Source organism: Hyaena hyaena, unplaced genomic scaffold (genome assembly GCF_003009895.1).
Source record: "Hyaena hyaena isolate Hyena2069 unplaced genomic scaffold, ASM300989v1 scaffold_529, whole genome shotgun sequence".
In the NCBI taxonomy this organism is placed as follows: domain Eukaryota; kingdom Metazoa; phylum Chordata; class Mammalia; order Carnivora; family Hyaenidae; genus Hyaena; species Hyaena hyaena.
In genome coordinates, this window is record NW_024081162.1 from 856854 (window position 1) to 876612 (window position 19759).

The 19759-nt window shown below is 37.0% G+C and overlaps 1 pseudogene; it reads right to left on the reverse strand.

Moving 5' to 3' along the window:
* Positions 1–15908: 15908 nt before the first annotated feature.
* On the reverse strand, positions 15909–19092 carry LOC120247542 (annotated as a pseudogene).
* Between the last annotated feature and the right edge of the window lie 667 nt (positions 19093–19759).

Sequence of the window (19759 nt, forward strand, 5' to 3'; positions counted from 1 at the left end):
TTGGGGCGTCTGGGTGGTTCAGTCGGTTGAGCGTCCGACTTCAGCTCAGGTCATATCTCACAGTTCGTGAGTTCAAGCCCCACGTCAGGCTCTGTGCTGACAGCTCAGAGACTGGAGCCTGTTTCAGATTCTGTATCTCCCTCTCTCTCTGACCCTCCCCTGCTCACACTGTCTCTCTCTCTCTCAGAAATAAATAAAAAATATAAAAATAAAATAAAATAAAATGTTTATTTATTTATTTTGAGAAACAGAGAAAGAGCGCACGCAAGGCCAGGGAAGGGCAGAGGGAATCCCAAGCAGGATCTGCATGGTCAGTGCAGAGCCAGATCCAGGGCTCAGTCCCACAAACCATGAGATCATGACCTGAGCTGAAACCAAGAGTCAGACACTTAATTGAGCCACTCAGATGCCCCTCTTTTTTTTTTTTTTTTTTTTTAATCTGATCTGTCACCAGCCTCTTTGTCTTACTGCCAAGTTCTTTTAAACTTTATTGTTTGGTGCCAATCATTATAGACAGAATAGTCTCAAAATTTGAATTTCACTTAAGAGGCTTTTCTGACAAGCAAGGGAGTTGAATTTCTTTGTTTTGAATTACAGTAAATGTAGTGAATGAATGCAGTAAAGCTGTATTAACCTAGATTTCACCAAGTCACAATATGGTTTTTTAAGGTAACTGTTTGGCTTATGCTGAGTTATTCTATATGTGTATCTTAAATGTAAGTTATCTGATGGGAACTAAGACTTTTTGTGGGAGCTAAAACTTGCAATTTTGCCTATGCACTCCTGATAGTCCATGACCATTTGCAAAATTTTATCATGGCTTCGTTTTTCCCAACAGACAAAATACAATGTGAAGACTGGGGTCCAAATCACCAAATGAAAAGTTTGTTCACAGAACCATCTGCCTAATTTGTGAGGTCTTATGTTCAGAAATTAGGAAAAATTTCAAGATGGCAATAGCAGAATACTAAACCAAGTGTAGAGCTTTTCTAAATGTGGGCCCTTCTACTTGTGTGAGTGTGGCACATGAGAATGTATACACACACATACACATAAGCTTTTAGGTATAAAATTGGGTTTTTAAGAAAAAAATCTCAAATATATATGTTTTTATACACACACACACATACACAGATACAACTACTCTCTTAAAAATCTCATCTGCTCTTAAACCTACACTATTATTTCTAGGAAGAGGACTGCATTTGTATTTGTATCATATTCATTTAACAAATATTTATTGTTTTCCAGAATTCTGTTGGAGGCATTTAAAATGGATATAATGACTACAGGCCCAAAGCCATCTTGTACCAAAGAGGGAACTTGGAGACTGAAAAACACCTGGCGGAGCAACAAGACAGGAGGATCCTGGATTCCTAACACTGTAGAACATCATGCCCGTCTGTGTCAGACTTTTATGTGTTTATGTTATTTAAGCCCCTGGCATTTGGGACTTTCCTATTACTTTTACCGAATCTAAACCTAACTAATAAAGCAGATATCTCAAATTCAACATATCCAAAAATGAACTTTGGATTTTTTCGCTCAAACCTCAGTAATTGCGTCCATATCCTTTCAGTTGCATAGGCTGAAATCTTTTGAAAAGGGGTCCTTATCTTTGGATTCAAAGAATCAAGGAGTCCATAAAATTAAACAGGAAAAATTATGTCTATAATACCACAAATAAATAACTGAAATTCAATATTTTGTCAATTATTATAATAGGCAATAAATAGTAGTAACTGTGATTTGTCACCAACAAAAATCACAGGTATTTTTATATTACATTATAGTTGTTGCAGAGTTCTCAAAATATATTTAATATTCATCATGGCTTTGTGGGTTGGTTGGCTTGTTTGTTTTAGAGAGAGAGCATGCATGCATGGGCAAGAAGGGGTAAGCAGAGAGAGACGGAAGAGAGAGAATCTTAGGCAGGCTCCACATCCAGCACAGAGCCTGACATGGGGCTTGAACTAATGATGGCGAGACCATGACCTGAGCCGAAATCAAGGGTTGGATGCTTAACCAACTGAGCCATCCAGGTACGTCCATCATTGCTTTGAATTATAGGAACAACTATGAAGAAAACACATATGTTTATCACATGTTTTATTATTTTGGTAATGATATTTCAATATAAGGGAGTTCCTTTGTAATTTGAAGTATTTTATTTCATATTTTTATTTTTATTTTTATTTTTTTTTTTAATATTTTTATTTATTTCTAGGAGAGAGAGAGAGAGACAGCGTGAACAGGGGAGGGTCAGAGAGAGAGGGAGACACAGACTGTGAAACAGGCTCCAGGCTCTGAGCTGGCAGTCAGCACAGAGCCCGACGCGGGGCTCGAACCCACAAACCGCGAGATCATGACCTAAGCGAAAGTCGGACGCTCAACCGACTAAGCCACCCAGGCGCCCCTATTTCATATTTTTAAAACAGTGTTCTGAGAGGGCAGGTCATAACCTTCATTGGAGGGTTAATGGGGGTCCATGGCATATAAAGGGTAACAGTTTCCTTCTAGTCAACCTTGACCTCTTAATTTGTCTTATATCCATGTGGCAAAGGGTGCTTGTTACCACTAGTATCCATTCTTCCTATTTTCCTTAGTAACAGGACAGCAGGGTTTTGGGAGGGCAGTAATAATGTTCTCACCTGAAAGACTATATTTCCCAGACATTCCTTGTAGGTAAGTATGACCTTGTGATAAGTTCTAGCTAAAAAGTACTAAGTCAAAATGTTGTATAGGATTTCTGGAAAGGTTGCTTAAAAGCTTCTGCCTAGCTAAATAGAAGACATTTTTGGCTTTTCCTCCTCCCTCTTTTCTCCAGTCAGGAAAAAGGACCCAATGAATGCACTTCTTAGTCATCTATGCCCTTGACAATGAAAACTGTGGTGGTAAAAGTGGAAAATGAGAAGGAACTTCAGTTCCTGATAATTGTAGAGAGCTACAAATGTCATCACTGGATGGCCTACTTCTGGAATTATTTTACATTAAAAACTAAACACTCTAAGTAGATTTCAGTTGTTAACCGCTGAATACAATTCCTAACTGATATACTCCAATTATGACAATTGGTTCCTGCTGGTTCTGCCTTCAAAAATCTAATTCAAATTCAGAATTTGAGTATTTCTCACTGTCTCCACCATTATTACTCTGGTCCCAACTTTTAACAAATCTCACCTGAATTGTTGCAATAACAAGTTCTTGCTGATCTTCCTTCTCTTCCCTTGGTTCCTCGGTGTATTCTCAACAAGGTTCCCAAGTGAACTTTTAAAATTTATAAGGTGGATCATATCACTTCTCTACCCAAAACCTTCAAAAAAATTTTTCCTCATCCCCAATAAAAGTTAATTCCTATTGAAGGTCTATATAGCTTTATAAAATGTTACCAATCTACCCCCTTACCTCTCTAATCCCTTTTATTACTCTACTCCAGTTCACTCTGTTCCTACCCCATTAGACCCCTTGTTGCTCTTTGGATATGACAAACATGCTCAAGGCAGGTGCTTAGTAATAGAGCAAAAGAATAACTGAGGAAGCCAACAGAAGGCTATTTCAGGGAAATCTTTGTCTAGGCTAGAATTATTCAATGTGGCATGCCTGATCGTTCCAAATGATTGGTTTCTTATGTGCACTGTTGATATTAATAACTAATCCTGAGCACCACCATTAGAATAATTTCCCTAAAACACTGGTTTCAATAGTACTTTTGAGCTCAATATAATTAATACTTATAGATTTTACTGATAGTTAAATCTAATGTCTAGTCAAGCTTGTTACTAGTGTAGGGAAGCCTAGTTTATTTGTTCTTATTGCTATGCTGCAAGTTTATAACAAAATAATAATAATGAAATTTAATTATGTATAATATAATTGTCCACATAGTGGATACAATTAGATATAATTATAAAGCTATATGCTAGTAAAAGACTTGAAAATGTGTTTTGAAAAAACTGTTTTAGTGGCACCTGGGTGGATCAGTCAGTTAAGTCTTTAAGACTTAAAGCGTTAAGACTTAGGACTTTAGGTGAAGTCATGATCTTACAGTTCTTAACTTGGAGTCCTGCATTGGGCTCTTTGCTGTCAGCACAGAGCCTGCTTCAGATCTTCTGACTCCCTCTTTCTCTCTTCTACCCCTACTTACTCACTCTCTCCCACAAATAAGTATTTTTTAAAAATTAAAAATAAATAAATAAATACAAAACTGTTTTAGGGACACCCAGCTAGCTCGGTTGGAAGAACGTGTAACTCTTGATCCTGAGGACATCAGTTCAAGCCCCACCTGGGGTATAAAGATTACTTAAATAAAACTTAAAAAAAAAAAAAAAGCTCTTTTAGGGCACCTAGGTGGCTCAGTCAGTTGAGCATCTGACTCTTGATTTCAGCTAAGGTCATGATCCCAAGATTGTGGGATCAAGCCCCATGTTGGGCTCTGCACTTACAGATCCTGCTTGGGATTCTCTCACTCCATCACACTCTGCTCCTCCCATGCTCATTCTCTCTCTTTCTTTTTCTTAAAAAAATAAAAATTAAAAAAATTGTTTTATGCTTATACATGCATCCTTTATTCTTTTAATTCTTATTTATTTAATACTTATAAGATACCTCATACTAAACTAAATGCTGTGAGAAAACAAATGAATCCTCAAATAAAAAACATTGGTGGGGGGCACCTGGGTGGCTGAGTCGGTTAAGCGATCTCACGGTCTGTGAGTTTGAGCTCCGTGTCAGGCTCTGTGCTAACAGCTCAGAGCCAGGAGACTGCTTTGGATTCTGTGTGTCTCTTTCTGTCTGTACCTCCCTGAGCGCTTGCTCTCTCTCTCTCTCTGTCTCAAAAATAAACATTAAAAAAATATTGGGAACTTATTCTATATCATCAAGTCAGATAGATAATATGGTAAGCCATTGTAAAAAATGAGATAACAACGAGGAAAAGAAAAAGAAAGTAACTGCATCATTGATCAAGGAATCATGGAGAATACATTTATATTGAGGTGATTTATTTCCATTGAGCTATTATAGGTTATTTAAAGCGTTTAAATCTGCCTCACCATTAAGTAGACAATAAAATGGACTCATTTTTAGATATTACTATGATGTTTCTTATGGCTAAAACTGCAAAAACTACAACCTTTAGATGTAGACCTAGCAGTTACCAAGAGTTTGATATTTTAAATAGAGATACACGTATACTGAGAGAAGTACATAGGAAACGCCAAGGAAAACTCAATTTGACCCTGAGGTTCTATCTTATTTCTTTTTAGAGACATTTAAATTAACCTTCAGAGTCTTAGATAAAAAGCACTGGAGAATCAGCTGTAAGAATCACCATGGAGACCACACTATGTTCTCAGGTCACATTAACAAGGTCTTTCCAGTCTGCCAAGGACAGGTTTCCTGCATCTGGTAGTGCTGTAACTAGTAGACAGGAATTATGAATTGTGTGGTTATGAGTAACAAATATACACTCAAATGAGCACCAGTAAAGAGAGGTTTATCTAAGGGAGAAAGCTGACCATTTCAAAAACCCAACATTTCATTTCATCTCCCTGAGAGTTGCTTGGACTCTGCTTCTCTCTGTGCTTCTGGGTTTACTTGTGGCATCTTTGCTTTCCCTGAAATTATCTTGTTCTTAGCTTTGATTTGCTGTTCTTTGTAGGTCTTGCCCTGACTTTTAGTTGTAGTTAGCATCTTCTGACTCACTGGCTTCATATCTGTATTCAAAAGTCCAGAGAAAAAGAATCTGATTGTTTCAGTTTAGGTCAGCTATCTCCAGGTGGGCCCATAGGCTGCAGTGGTGGTGGATACCTAGTATTTGTCCTTACAGAGGCGCTGGCCAGTTAAAGTACACATTATCCACAGTTTTGTGAAGTCCTTAAGGGATAAAGGAGTAAAGCAGGCTGTGGTGACACAATAAATCCCCCAGTTCCTTTCTGGAATCTGTTAACAATTCATTTACACCTTTCCTTCCTCACTGATTTTAAGGAATTAAGACAGTACACACACACATACACACACACACACACACACACACACACACACACAGTGTCTGAGTTACAAAAAAAGTTGACAAAAAATAAATGTTATATTAATCCTTCCATTTCACTTGTTATCTGAATGACAAGTCAATCAGCAAATATTTATTGACTGTATTCAGTGAACTCAGAACTGTGTAGCATTGGGGCCAGGAATGAGAAGGGTAAGAAGTGACATAACTGGACTTTGAGGCTCAAGGTTTTCCTAAGTTATCAGAAGTCCAAGCCTCCAAAGAAACTCCATTTCTGTTGTCTCCCAGTTGGCTCATAGATACACAGTTGACACATAACATTTACCTGACACATACTGTTTACCTACTCAGCACTGCAGTTCAATTCTTGTCACGACATCTCCAATCACACTTTTACTTCCCAAAGCTTGTCCCTTCAACAAACTTCAAATGGAAGAGGGATGCTAGAAAATTCTCTTAGGGAAATTTCTGGGGGGAAGAAAAGATACATCATGTTTATTCATGTATTTATGTATATATGCATTTACTTACTTATATATTTATTGGTTAAGTGGCCAGCATCTAAAAAAAAGTCAGGAGAACCCATATAACAATTTGATTTTCTTATTTCTCTTCAAAAATATGAAAATTTGCCCTTTGGGATCTATATTTCCATATAGCACCAATTATTGGACATAAATAGTTATCTCACTATTTAGGCATGAGCTTCCCAAATTATCATGGTTCTTCTACTGTGTGTTGGTTTATATCCTGCCCCCTGCCCTGCTTTACTTTTTTTTATCTGCCTTGCCCTTATAGGTATTTGTGGTTGCTAATCACTTCGTTCATGAGATGTACTATATTCTTACTTTTTCCCACGTCTAATCTCTAGAGGAACTGGGAGACATCTCCACATTCAAGTATATTTTGTGGCACCACATCACACTTTAAATAGTGAGCCAAGGCAGACAAGTCATTTCTATTCTTCAATTTGCAGACAATTCTTTGCTCACCTTCTCTGACATCTACTGCCAGAATTAAAGAAACCCCATGTCTGCTAATGGATTTATTTCAAATCTTAATGACAGTGTCTCTGGTTTAATCATCAGTCCTTGTCAGCATTTGTACAGGAAATCTAGTGGGGGGGGGGGGGTGAAAGCCTCCTTGTGGTAGCACATGGAATAAGGCTCTTTGTATAAATTGTATCCCTCATTTCACAATGTAACTGTTTTTAAAAATGGTAATGTAAGGGAAAATTGTCAATTACTTGGAAAGGAACAGAAAAGATTACTGAGTTTAGCAGATCTTCTGGAGATTATCTGATTATATAAGGTTGTGTATCTTTGATCACTTTCTATTGTGGAGGCTATTTTACATTTCCATAGAGTAGAAATTAAGTTGTACAAAACTAGTAGTATTGCAAATAATTCTTGTACATGGCAATGCAAATTATTTTGTCTGTAGATATAAAATTTATTTCTTCTTCTAGAAAAGATTACAAGTATTCAGTTTTATTGCCCTGTAGGTTATTAACCAGTTTTGCAGCTGTTAGCAAATTCTTTTCACCATTCCTAATTGTATGTGTTTTCATGTATATTTAAAAAATTTCTTCTTAAGCTGATTTCCTCATTACTAATGAGTTGAATAAAATCTTTCATATGTGTTCATTTTATATTTACATGACAGTAAAAAGTATTTGTTTCTTTTTGAACATTATACCCTAGCAATTAAAGATCTGATGTTTTGATTACATTTCAATTGTTCTAAATAAGAAAGAAACTCAGACAGTTTCCTAAATATTTAAAGTTAAATTACATAAAAATTAGTGGTAATAATCTTGAGATAAAAAAGATATTTTAAATATAGTAACTATAGATTTTGCATGCAGTATGCAAAACTATCTGAGATAAATCTCTTCCAGAAGGCTCATCTGCCCTCAAACCCTTCCTTCCACCCTTGGCTGTGTTTTCTAATCCACCAGGAGGAAAAAGAAATTTTAGAGATGGTGAAATTAGGTGATAAGTGAAGAAAAAATTAGTGGAACGTAATGAAGACTGATTTAAGAATACTGTTTCAGTGGTGTCTTTCTGTACCTAGTCTTCTTGTAAGCCTAGAAAGGTTTGTGTGCTCCAAAGTGAAGCTGTTCCTCTTCCACTTGAGTGACCCAGTGACTTCCCTGGTTATTAAGGAAGGATATCAACTGACTGCAACCCAAACACAGTAAAGTATTCTTTAAATGAACTGGAATTTTCTCCTCTGCAGTTTTCTCTCTCTAAAATTTAGGAACAGCAATCTGGTAGCTGAGATGAGAACTTTAAAACATATGATTGTGTTTTCTTCAAGAGCCATTTGTCTAGTGTAATCACAAAGAAACAAAGATATTGCCATCTAGTGGTTTAACTGAAGAAATTCAGTAAAATAATTTTTCTCAAAGTTTCCATTTATTTTTTTCTTTACGTGGCACTAAATAAAAATGCATTCATTTTTATTTTACTTAAAAATTGTTTTAATGTTTTATTTATTTCTGAGAGAGAGAGAGAGAGAGAGATAGCATGAGCAGGGGAGGGTCAGAGAGAGAGGTAGATACAGAATCCGAAACAGGCTCCAGGCTCTGAGCTGGCTGTCAGCACAGAGCCCGACGCGGGGCTCGAACCCACGAACCGTGAGATCATGACCTGAGCCAAAGTTGGACGCTTAACCGACTAAGCCACCCAGGCGCTCCAAAAGCATTCATTTTTAGAAAACAATTATTACTACATATATTTTTTCAAATTAACATTCCAGGTGTGGCCACTCTTTTTTTATTTTTAGGTTATATTCCCTATTTATTAAGCTCAGTAGGATTAAGATATGAATTAGAACAGGGAAAGATCTTTTCATAATTGAAGAAAACACATTTAAAGGCAATGTTTCACTAAATAAATTGTTAAATATCCAAACCAGATCATAAAATAAAGTGATCAAATTCACAGTTCATAGGAAATTTTAAAAAGGTACAATATAAAATAAATAGGTATATATTACATATGGTCTAAAGGTAGAGTCTTATACCAAAATCCTTTGCTTTTATTTAACAGTTCCACTATAGGAAAACTAGTTTGAAAGAATATTCCATTGAATAAAATGTTATTTTATCATTGGCTTTGATTACAAAATAATAATTGTATTTCTATAAAACTCTCCAATCCAAAAAACTTTGACATTTAAATGTATAAAAAGTATACTTATAAGTCCAGAAGAATTTTATTTACAGTACAGGTAAACAGAAAATCCATAGATATTATCATCTATTTTCTGCATTGGTATATTTTTACAGTCTTAATGTAAAATGGAGTTGTTCTGTTGTATTCAAGAACTATTTCATTTCTAATAACAGCATGAAAGACAATAGTTCACAAAGATATTCTGACTCCATCTGGCTGTGGTAGGGATTTCTCCAGATTCCCCTTGGGTTTTCAGATTATTACGTACCTAGTATCTTAGTAAAAAAAAAAAAAAACTAAAAAAAAATTCTGAGTATTCTGATTCCACTTTTAAAAAAGCATTTTTATGTTTAGGGGACCATAATGGTTTATGCTGAAGTTAGCAGAGTAGAGATCCTTTCTTATCATTGGTGAAGAAAGCAACCTTATGGAATCTATCCCAGCCTGTCATATATCTTCTGTGGTAGATACAAAAGTCCAGAGGGAGACAATAAAGTAGACAAAGGGACAGATACAGTTTATCATCCCTCTATAAAACGATGAACACTGTGTTCTGAAAACGGTTCCATGGCCATGATGAACATGCCACCGCTGGGCAGTATACAAGAGGTAAGGAGGAGAATGGGGTATTACTGTGCAGACTCATCCTCATCCTGAAGTACCCTCTCCCCCAGTTGTTGTCAAGTGTTCAGGTAACTACAGATCCTATTGTGGTTGTTACAGAAAAGAAGAATAGATTCAAAATTTGGATTAAGATTTGATTTTGTCATCTAGTAAAAAGTTGTGTGCGGGAAGAACATCATGTGGGCACAAACGAGCCAAAGTTGTATAATCACATTCCCCATCCCTTGACTAACTTTGATACTATGCAGTCTGTCTTTCTATCAAGAGGGAAAGAAGAAAATTAGACAATGGATTTCCTCTGGGTACATTAAGTTGCTAGACAAGCCAATCAAGGCAAAAAACAGCGATGCTAAACTTAAAGAGTGATTTGTAATGTGTGCTATAATTTCTTTCAAAACAGGTCACAGTATTTCTTTAGAGGAAATAAAACAGAAGTGTCTATCAGTTTGTAGAAATGTCAACATTTTCTCTATATAATATTTTGATCTTATTAAATCTTATTTAATCTTATTAAAAATAGAAATCCCTTCCTTTCTTCTCTCAAATAGTGGGTAGAAACTATGAGATTGGCATTCAGTCATCTGTATTATTAAAAAGCTCTCCATATATTTAAGTTTGAGAACCATTCTTCATTAACAAAAACAATTAGACTAAATACTCTTCATGGAAAAAATTTATAGGCAATCAAAGGTAAAAAAAAAAAAAAGTGGAATACCAGGTCAAATTTAAGTCACTTAGGTGGAGGACTGGCAGATCACCAATGAGATTTCCAATTTCCAATATTATCGGCACCAGGACTAATTTTTAAATGAGTCTCATTACCTTAGGTTGCAGCTTGATAAACTCTCTATGAAAGGGTAGAAATACTCAAAACTTAAACACTTGTATTAATTCAAGAGTTACTTATTGAATATCAACTAGATGCTTGGTGCTATGTTAGGCACTAGAATTGCAGAGAAAAAAGTTTTTCCCCTTAGGAAGCTCTTCATATAATAACATGACTCTTAGACTTCAATGGGAATACAAATTACCTTGGGTACTTGTTAATAATGCAGATGGTCAATATATGATTATGAAGAATACTTGACTAATTTGTAAAAAGAAAGTAAATAGATATTTATAGTGCAAGTGGTAAGTGTTAAGAGATATACAGACATGTTATTTGATCACTGATGCAAGCTAACACTGAGAAGTAAGTATCATTGAATTTCTGAATGAAAGCTAGTAGTTTTCCAGATGATTAAAGGTAGGGAAGAGCATGGAAAATGGCACTGAACAGTGAGAAACTTTGTATATGAGGCATTAAAGAAGGTTGCTTATATCTGGAATTTAGAAGTCGAGAGTGAAGCATAACAGACCTGGGAAGGGAAAAGTAAACTAGAGCATTAAGAATCCTGCATCCTAGAGTTTTCATTTCACCAAGAAATAAGTGGTGAATCTATGTGTTTGAAGTAGTGTAGAGGATGATTGCATCAGTGTTGGGTTTAAGGAAAAGCATTCTGAGAGTAGCTAATGAATGGGTTGAGTGGGGGTCAGGGTGAAGCAGGAAAGACTGGCAGGGAGGCTAGCTAGGAGACTGCCATGATAATTTAAGCAAGAAACTGAAATGCCTGCTTTCATATAGTGATGCTGGGATGGAGAAGAGAAAAGGGAAATATTGTCAAAGTAATTAAACTGATAGAATATGGAGAAAAGATGGGGGGTGGGAAGAAGAAAGTAATGTGAAGGATGACTCTGTGTTTCTCGTTTGATTTCTACTCATTTCATCTCCTTGGTAATAGTGCTTCTTCTTTCCAATTGGGAAGGCTTTTCTTTTGCCATCTCAGTAACTAGTATTTCGTACTTCAGGCAGCTATATCATTTCTTGAGTACTTATTATGGTTCCAGATGCTACTATGGTTCCAGATGCTACAAACAAACATATCTCACTATAGAAGATGCTGCCAATGCTATGCTCATATCCCACAAGCCCCCTCCAGAAATCATGTGGACTCTTTGCAGACAGTTCCTGTGAAAACCAAATGCTTCTTACTTCAAGCTGTGGACCTTTCTGTTTGAGGGCTTTTCTGTGTCCTGCAGTGTGCCTGACTTGTGCTCAGGGTAAGTCAGAAGTGTCCATGAAGTAATAATCCAGGAGCAATTCTCAACCAATGAGGAATGGAGATTGCGGTTAACGACTTTTCCTAGCCTTCTATCACTGTGATGGAGGATCCCCAGTAGGATTCCCTTCCCTGTCTAACTTTGTCACACCCTCATCATGTTTCCTGGATCACCTCCCAAATCAACTACTTGAATCCAAATCCTTGTTGCAGAGTTTGCTTTGGGGGAAACCCAAGTTTAGGTACGCAGTTCTGCCAACACAAGGACACCATTTTATAAAATATGCAAACTAATGTTTGGAGGGGTTAAATAAATTGTTCATACCACTTAGCTGATAAATGCTAGAGCCTGGATTCAAATCCAAAGCCTTTGGTATCAATATTATGCAACACTGCCAGTCCCAAATTCTAGGATGTGAACCAGTCACCACCAACTGTGGAATGAAAGCCTGTCAAGCTATTTTCTACTACATTGAGACTGATCAGTATTTTCAGATTTCAATCTTTATTATTGCTCCACTGACTGAGACAACCCAGGTGCACCTAGATCAACTACTCTTAACACTTTGCTTAAGTTGTCAAGTTCCCTGAGCACTTTTATGGTTTAATTCCTGGTTAAGAATTTTAATTTTAAGTGAGTGATGAAAGGAAAAGGGCACCTGCCCCTTGAGGTCATTAACTTTTTATTTTTATTTTTTATTTATTTATTTATTTTTATTTTTAAATTTTATTTTACTTTTACATTTTATTTTTATTTATTTATTTATTATTACAAATAGTTTATTATCAAATTAGTTTCCACATAACACCCAGTGCTCAACCCCACAAGTGCCCTTCTCCATGCCTATCCCCCTTCCCCCCCACATTCATCAGTCCTCAGTTTTTGTCAGCATTCAAGAGTCTCTCATGGTTTGCCTCTCTCCCTCTCCTCCACCATTTCCCCCCTTCTTCTCCCCCTCGTTCCTCCGTTAAGTTCCTCCTAATCCTCCTATACGTGCAAACATATGATATTTGTCCTTCTCTGCCTGACTTATTTCGCTCAGCATAACACCCCCCTTGAGGTCATTAAAAATAATATATCTAGAACTCAGCTACAGCTCAATTTTCCTCCCCTTCCCTATAATGTAAATGACTGACATCGAAGGGAAGTATGAAAGAATATTAGAAATTAGAAGGTCTAATCTTAATACCTTCACCAATTAGCTATGTGCCATTAAGCAAATCACCCAACTTCTTAAAACCTTGGTTGTCATCTATGAGAAGTCTTTCAAGTAATCTGATCTGCAGATTCCTTTCTAGTGTTAGCATTTTTGTGATACTATTGTTCCTGAGTTAGAGTTGCTTAGATGAAGGAGCATCAGCTTCACATATACTCGTCTGCCTTCCTACTCCCTGTACATATTTTGCACTTTCCTAAATTCATGCCTTTTTCCTTTGATTTACTATCTGTAATTTCTCTTCTCTTATAAAATTTCAAACCAACTTTTAAAATTCTTTGTCTTAATGACTGTAGAAAAATTCTGCCCTCTTCTGAATTCCTGAGCACTTATTATCACAGTGCCCATTTGTATGGCACTTAGCACTTATAGCAAAAGAAAACTCTGCACGAGACATTACAGTAGGCACAGAATACAGGATTAATTGCTACAGAAGTGGTTTTGACTGTAGTTCTCAACATGTGGTGGACAAATCACATGGAGTTCTATGACTCTATTCCTTTCTCTTTCACTGATCAGACCCACACTAGTATGTCATAATACTCCAGGTTGAATATGATTAGTATATAAATGAACTCAAATACTTACGTAGGCCAGAATTCACAAAATGAAGCAGTGCATTTGCAATAAAATAATGAGTGCAGAGGACTCTAACAAAAAGTAGAGCTCAGGTCCCACAGAAAGGGGGCAGCAATGCCTTGGTTGTGAAGGGGTGCAGCATCTATGATACTAAATAAAATGTTTGCTTCTTTAAGAGAAGCCAGAAATCAAGAGTTTTTGTTTTTTGTTTATGGTTTTTAAATGTTTAAAAATTTTTTATTTTTAAAAGAGAGAGAGCACAAGTTAGGGGAAGGGTAGAGAGAGTAGAGGAAGATAATGCCAAGCAGGCTCCACATTGTCAGTGCAGAGCTCCCTATGAAGCTCCATCCCAGAAATCGTGAGATCATGACCTGAGCCAAAACCAAGAGCTAGACACTCAACCAACTGAGCCACCCAGGAACCCCATCTTTGTACACAGTTTTTAAATGTTATCAACAAAATCAAACATTTAAGTATATCTCCTCTAGGTCTTATTTATCTGGTATGAGGTCTCTGGTCTCTTCTTATCTATTTCTCAGCCCACTACAGTGTGGCTTTTCCAATGAAATTACACTCCCAAAAGGCACCAGTTACCAGCTTTGTTACCCAAAACAAGTAACTTGTCCCCAAACCAATTTTTTGCCTATATCACAGGATGTATGAGTAGCAAATGAGAAAACACCTATAAGATATAGCATACAGAAATATGCACAAAGCACTCCATGCATGTTTGTTCCTGCTATGCTTCAACCACACTGCAATCTGGCTTCCTCCATCAACATGGTACAGCTTTAAACACCTGTGTGTTATCTTTTTTTTTTTTTTAATGTTTTATTTATTTCTGAGAGACAGAGACAGTGTGAGCAGAGGAGGGTCAGGGAGAGAGGGAGACACAGAATCTGAAGCAGGCTCCAGGCTCTGAGCTAGCTGTCAGCACAGAGCCTGATGCGGGGTTTGAACCCACGAACCGTGAGATCATGACCTGAGCCAAAGTCGGACGCTTAACCAACTGAGCCACCCAGGTGCCCCAACACCTGTGTGTTATCTTTCCCTCTGCCAGTGAACACTCTTCTCTCCTCACTCTCTGAGTTTTAACTCTTTGAATAAAGTGCCTTCTCAAGTTGTGTGTAAATTTCTTGATGGCAAAACTATCCTAGTTTTCTTCCCACATTTAAGAATATTTTTAAAACATTAAAGATGTTTTAAAAATAGTTTTAAAATATTAAAAATGTATTTTTACTCTTGGGGCACCTGGGTGGCTCAGTCGGCTAAGCATCTGACTTCAGCTCAGGTCATGATCTTGCAGTTCAGTAGTTCAAGTCCTGTGTCAGGTACTATGCTGACAGCTCAGAGCTTGGAACCTGCTTTGGATTCTGTGTCTCCCTCTCTCTCTGCCTCTTCCCCACTTGTACTCTGCCTCTCTCCCTCAAAAATAAATAAAACATTTAAAAAATACATATATTTTTATTCTAGAAAATTTCAATCATAGACAAATACAGAAAGAATAGTATAATCAACCTGTTAGTACTCATCCATCCTCAAAGCTTTTCAACATATGGCCAATTTTGTTTCATCCACACCCTTACCAAATCCATGCCCTCCCACCATTGCACACAGAGTGGATTATTTGAAGCCAACTATAAATATAACATCATCTCATTTGTAAATACTTCAAAGTTTATATGGTTTTGTAAGGAATGTGTAGGAAACAGAATGGTCTTGTGGAAAGATTCTTAAGGATGATGGGGGAAGGGAAGGGCAAGGAGGATGGGAACACAAGTGAGATGTATTCCTAAAAGATAGGGATTCTTTTCAAGTAGAAAATCTTTGAAAGCCAATACTAAGCAGTTGGACAAAAAATATATTTCTCATAGAAGAAAATTTCAAAATGCATTTTGCATAAATCTTGATTGACAATCGAAATGCTATGACTGTTTTATTTGTTTTTAAGGATTCCCTTTTATTAACCATCTATTATACTTCCATCCAGGTTACTACAGCTTAAAATAGATCACTATCCTTTTGCAGCTATTTAGTAACTAAGAGCAATGGATAAAATCCCTACAGCAGCTCAGAAGAGTTCACATCACCATCAGTTCAGAACATCTGATTCACCAAGTACAGATTATTTAAAAAGAATGGCCAGAAATTAAATATAACAGATAATATTTTTTATTTGTCACCATTAAATGTCTGAATTTTAAACAGAGTCTTGGACTGGCTGCTCATATCCATGAGCTTGTTCAACTTTAGCACCAGTCTCACCCCCAGCAGCTTTTCCAGAGCTAATACCTTCATCATGAAGCTCCATGAGCTTTCCCAATTCAAAGTTAGGTTTCTTCAGCAGTTTTACTTTTCTACTGAAGACATCATGGAGTGGATAAATAGACTGACAAGTTTTTTCTAAGTCTTTCTTGATGCTGTCTGGAATCAATTTATTGACCACTTCTTTCAAGTCATTTATCTGCATCTCTTGGGTCATGATTTCTATCACCTTTTTCCCAATTTGGTGGACTTCTTGGTGGTGAGCATAAGAGGTCTCCCAAATTTGATTGTTGTGTTTTGTAGTAAAACCAACACAAAAGACATGAAGCAAATAGCCATTGGCAGCTTGACATTAACAGGAGCTTCAATCACAATCAGCCATTTTTTGACCAAGGAGCACATTTTGTCACAGGTAAGATCCATGCCATAGAAATTAGTCAGGCAGTTTTTGCCTTGAACATCTTCAGTAATTAGCTTGAACTTTCTAAATGCAACTTCGTTTGGCAGATCAGTAAGGCTCACTTCAAAAACACGACACTTGAGGCCATCAGATGCAATTTTGGTTCCTTGAGTTCTTGTCACTAGTGTTTTTCTAATATTTCTTATATTAAACATAACTGGCACTTTTACATCATACCAACCTTTCCTTGAAAACGGATCAGCCACTTTCTTCTTGGCTCCCTTTTTGCTGCCTTTCATAAGGCACTTGGTTCTTGCTGACAGCCAGGGACTCAAAAATGCTGAGACTATTTTAAATTAATCCAATCTGGCTTCTGACATCAACATTCCATTAAATGTGCCTTGTTGAAGTTACCAATTTTGCCAAGTCCAACTCAGTTGACTACTTCCTCCTACACGGTTTCCAGCACAGCATTTTCTCCTGGTTTTCCTTCTACCATATTGGCAATACCATTTCTCACACCCAGGATTTAGCCTTGCACTTATTTTTGTTTACACACACATAATTTTCCTAGTTGATTTTATCTGGTTAAGTGGCTTAACTGTCATTTAAATACTAATGACTCTTAAATATAATCCTAGGCTTCACTTTTCTTTAAGGCTCTACACACCCACACACACATTTGCACATACATATATTTTAGAATAAATTTTACTAATATAAAGGATGTATTGCACAAACTTGTAAATAATAAAATAGATAATATTACTTATTGTAAATTCCACATGGCATTTAAGTTCTTGCAGTAATTGATTTTTGCCAAACTCTTGTATCTGTATTTAACCTATGGTTGCAACAGATGAGTAAGCATGGTTCCAATATGAATGTTGGCTAATTCTCTTCATTATGACAATAGGTGAGATGACAGCTCCAGTACTCCATGGATACTAAAATTCCCTCTCTTCCTGGATTATGCCAAGCTTATTCCTATTTCAGGCCTTTTGCATTTCCTCTTCCTCTTCTCCTCTTCAGCTGTTTACAAGCCTGGCTTTTAAATCCAGCTCAAGTGTCACAGAGAGGTTTTCCCTGACTACCTTAACCAAGAAGCTTTACTTAACTTCAACCACTCTCTATCCCACTGTTCTCCTTTATATTCTTCATAGGGATTATGCAATTATCAGTTCTGAAAAAGCAAAGTATGCATCTATATGTATTTACTTATTTGAATGAATGATTTGTGCTTATGGCAAAAAATTTCAAACAGTGAAAAAATATATCCACGAGATTTCTACTTCCAAGAAGATGGAGTAGGTGTACTTTTCCAATTTACAACTAAAATTTCTGGGTATAACATAAAAAACAAACATATGAGAAAGCATATCAGCTAAGGACTTCAAGATCCAATGAACAAACAACATGGTGATGAGCTCTCTGAGTTTTCTTTTTGCTGAACATATCCCAGAATGGGTGCTGGAGAAGCCAGCAAGTCTGGAAATACCAATGGGCACCTACAGAAAAAGGCCCAGCAAAAACTGCTCCTTTGAGCCAAAGGACCAGGAAAACGGCAGCCTACAAAGGCAGAAAACTTTTGGAAAATAACCAATTTACTATAGAAGAAACGAAGGCCCCATTCCCACCTATGCCAGCAAAGACCAAGTGGGGAGCTTAGGCTTTGTCCAATTATAGCTTTATCCTCCTATAGGCTGCCCTTTCTACAACAAAATTTGTTAATATACACAATGGTATAGTTGTCTCCACTTCCTTGGTTCCCTCAAAATTACCCAACCAAAGCCAAGTCTTTTTTCACACTCTTTAAGAGGGTTCCTTCATGATATTTGAAGGAAGGAGGGAAAAAAAAGGCAACCCAAAATAAACAACTCAACTTGGTTCAACTACAGGTATTTCTGGCAGTTTTTGGCTGAAGAGGATTAATACTGTGAAGTAGTTGCAATCTATTATTATTATCATTGTTGTGGTTGCTGTTATTGTTGTTATTTTAAACTCAAACTGATAGTATGTTATATATATTGCTCTGTACTTTTTTTATTTAATGATACATGTCAAAAATAGTACATATCAGTATCTACATATCTGCTTTATTCTTTTTAATAGTTATAATAATTCCATGCTATGGATGTAAATAATAATATATTTAAACTGTCATCTGGGGGTGCCTGGGTGGCTCAGTCTGTTGAATGTCCAACTTTGGCTCAGGCCATGATCTCACAGTTCCTAAGTTTGAGCCCCGCATTGGGCCTTGTGCTGACAGGACAGAGCCTGGAAACTGCTTTGGATTCTGTGTCTCCCTCTCTCTCTGCCCCAGTCATCTGTTGAGAGACACTTGGTATTTTCCCAATCTTTCTCTCCTTTTTTTTTTTTTTTTGAAAGACTTTTCATTAACTTTATTACAGAAAATTCAACAGCATATACTTAGTCCAGTTTGGTGGCCAGTTTTAGCCTTTGCCAGCCTGGCAATGCAAGCCATGGACTTTGGACCCAGGACATTATCTCCACACTGACAGCAGATCTCATCATATCCGTCATTCTAATTGGTCCTGATACCTTCCACCAGCTTAGCCAGATCTCCTTTGTAGTCAGAGTTAACCTGTGTGAGGATGACAGTGGTGCAGGTCTTCCTGTGGACCAGATACCCCAGCCTGGCCTTCCATCTTACAACACCGGGCAAGCAGGAAGACAACCAGCTCAACGGGATCCACATCATGTGCAATCACTACCAGCTGAGCCTTCTTGTTTTCCACCAAGCTGGTGACAGAATTGACCCCTAGAACACCAACTAGTTTCCATCAGACCTCCACGAGGGCTGCTTGATTCACGAAAGCAGCTCTACTATGGGCCCAGCTATGATTCAGGGTTGAAAACCTTGAACTTTACTCTTCACAGTGATTCCAGGTGAACCAATCTTTTTCTTTTATAAGCTGTAATGAATAGCAAAGCTATTCATTGTACAAGTACACCTACAGAGTAATTTCTGAGAACCAATTTTTGAGAAACCAGAAGAGCTGGTTTCAAGTGTATGTGCATTTAAAATTTTGATATATATGTTCTTCGAGGCTCACCAAAAAGGCTGCCCTAAATTACCTATCAACAATGTTTATGGAAGACTTCTCCTGCTCATTTTTCATAGTTAGTTTGTAATTCCAAACGTAGATGTTTGCAAATCTAGCAAGTGAAAATTTGTATCTCACTGTAGTTTAACACTGACCTTATTTTTAAAGAAGCTGAACAAGTCATATGTTTATAAGCTATTTGCAGATCTTTTTACATGAGCTATCTGTCTTCTTATATACAGTTGATGATTGAACAACACAGGAGTTAGGGGCACCACCATTCCTCCCATTCCCATGCATTCGAAAATCGGTGTACAT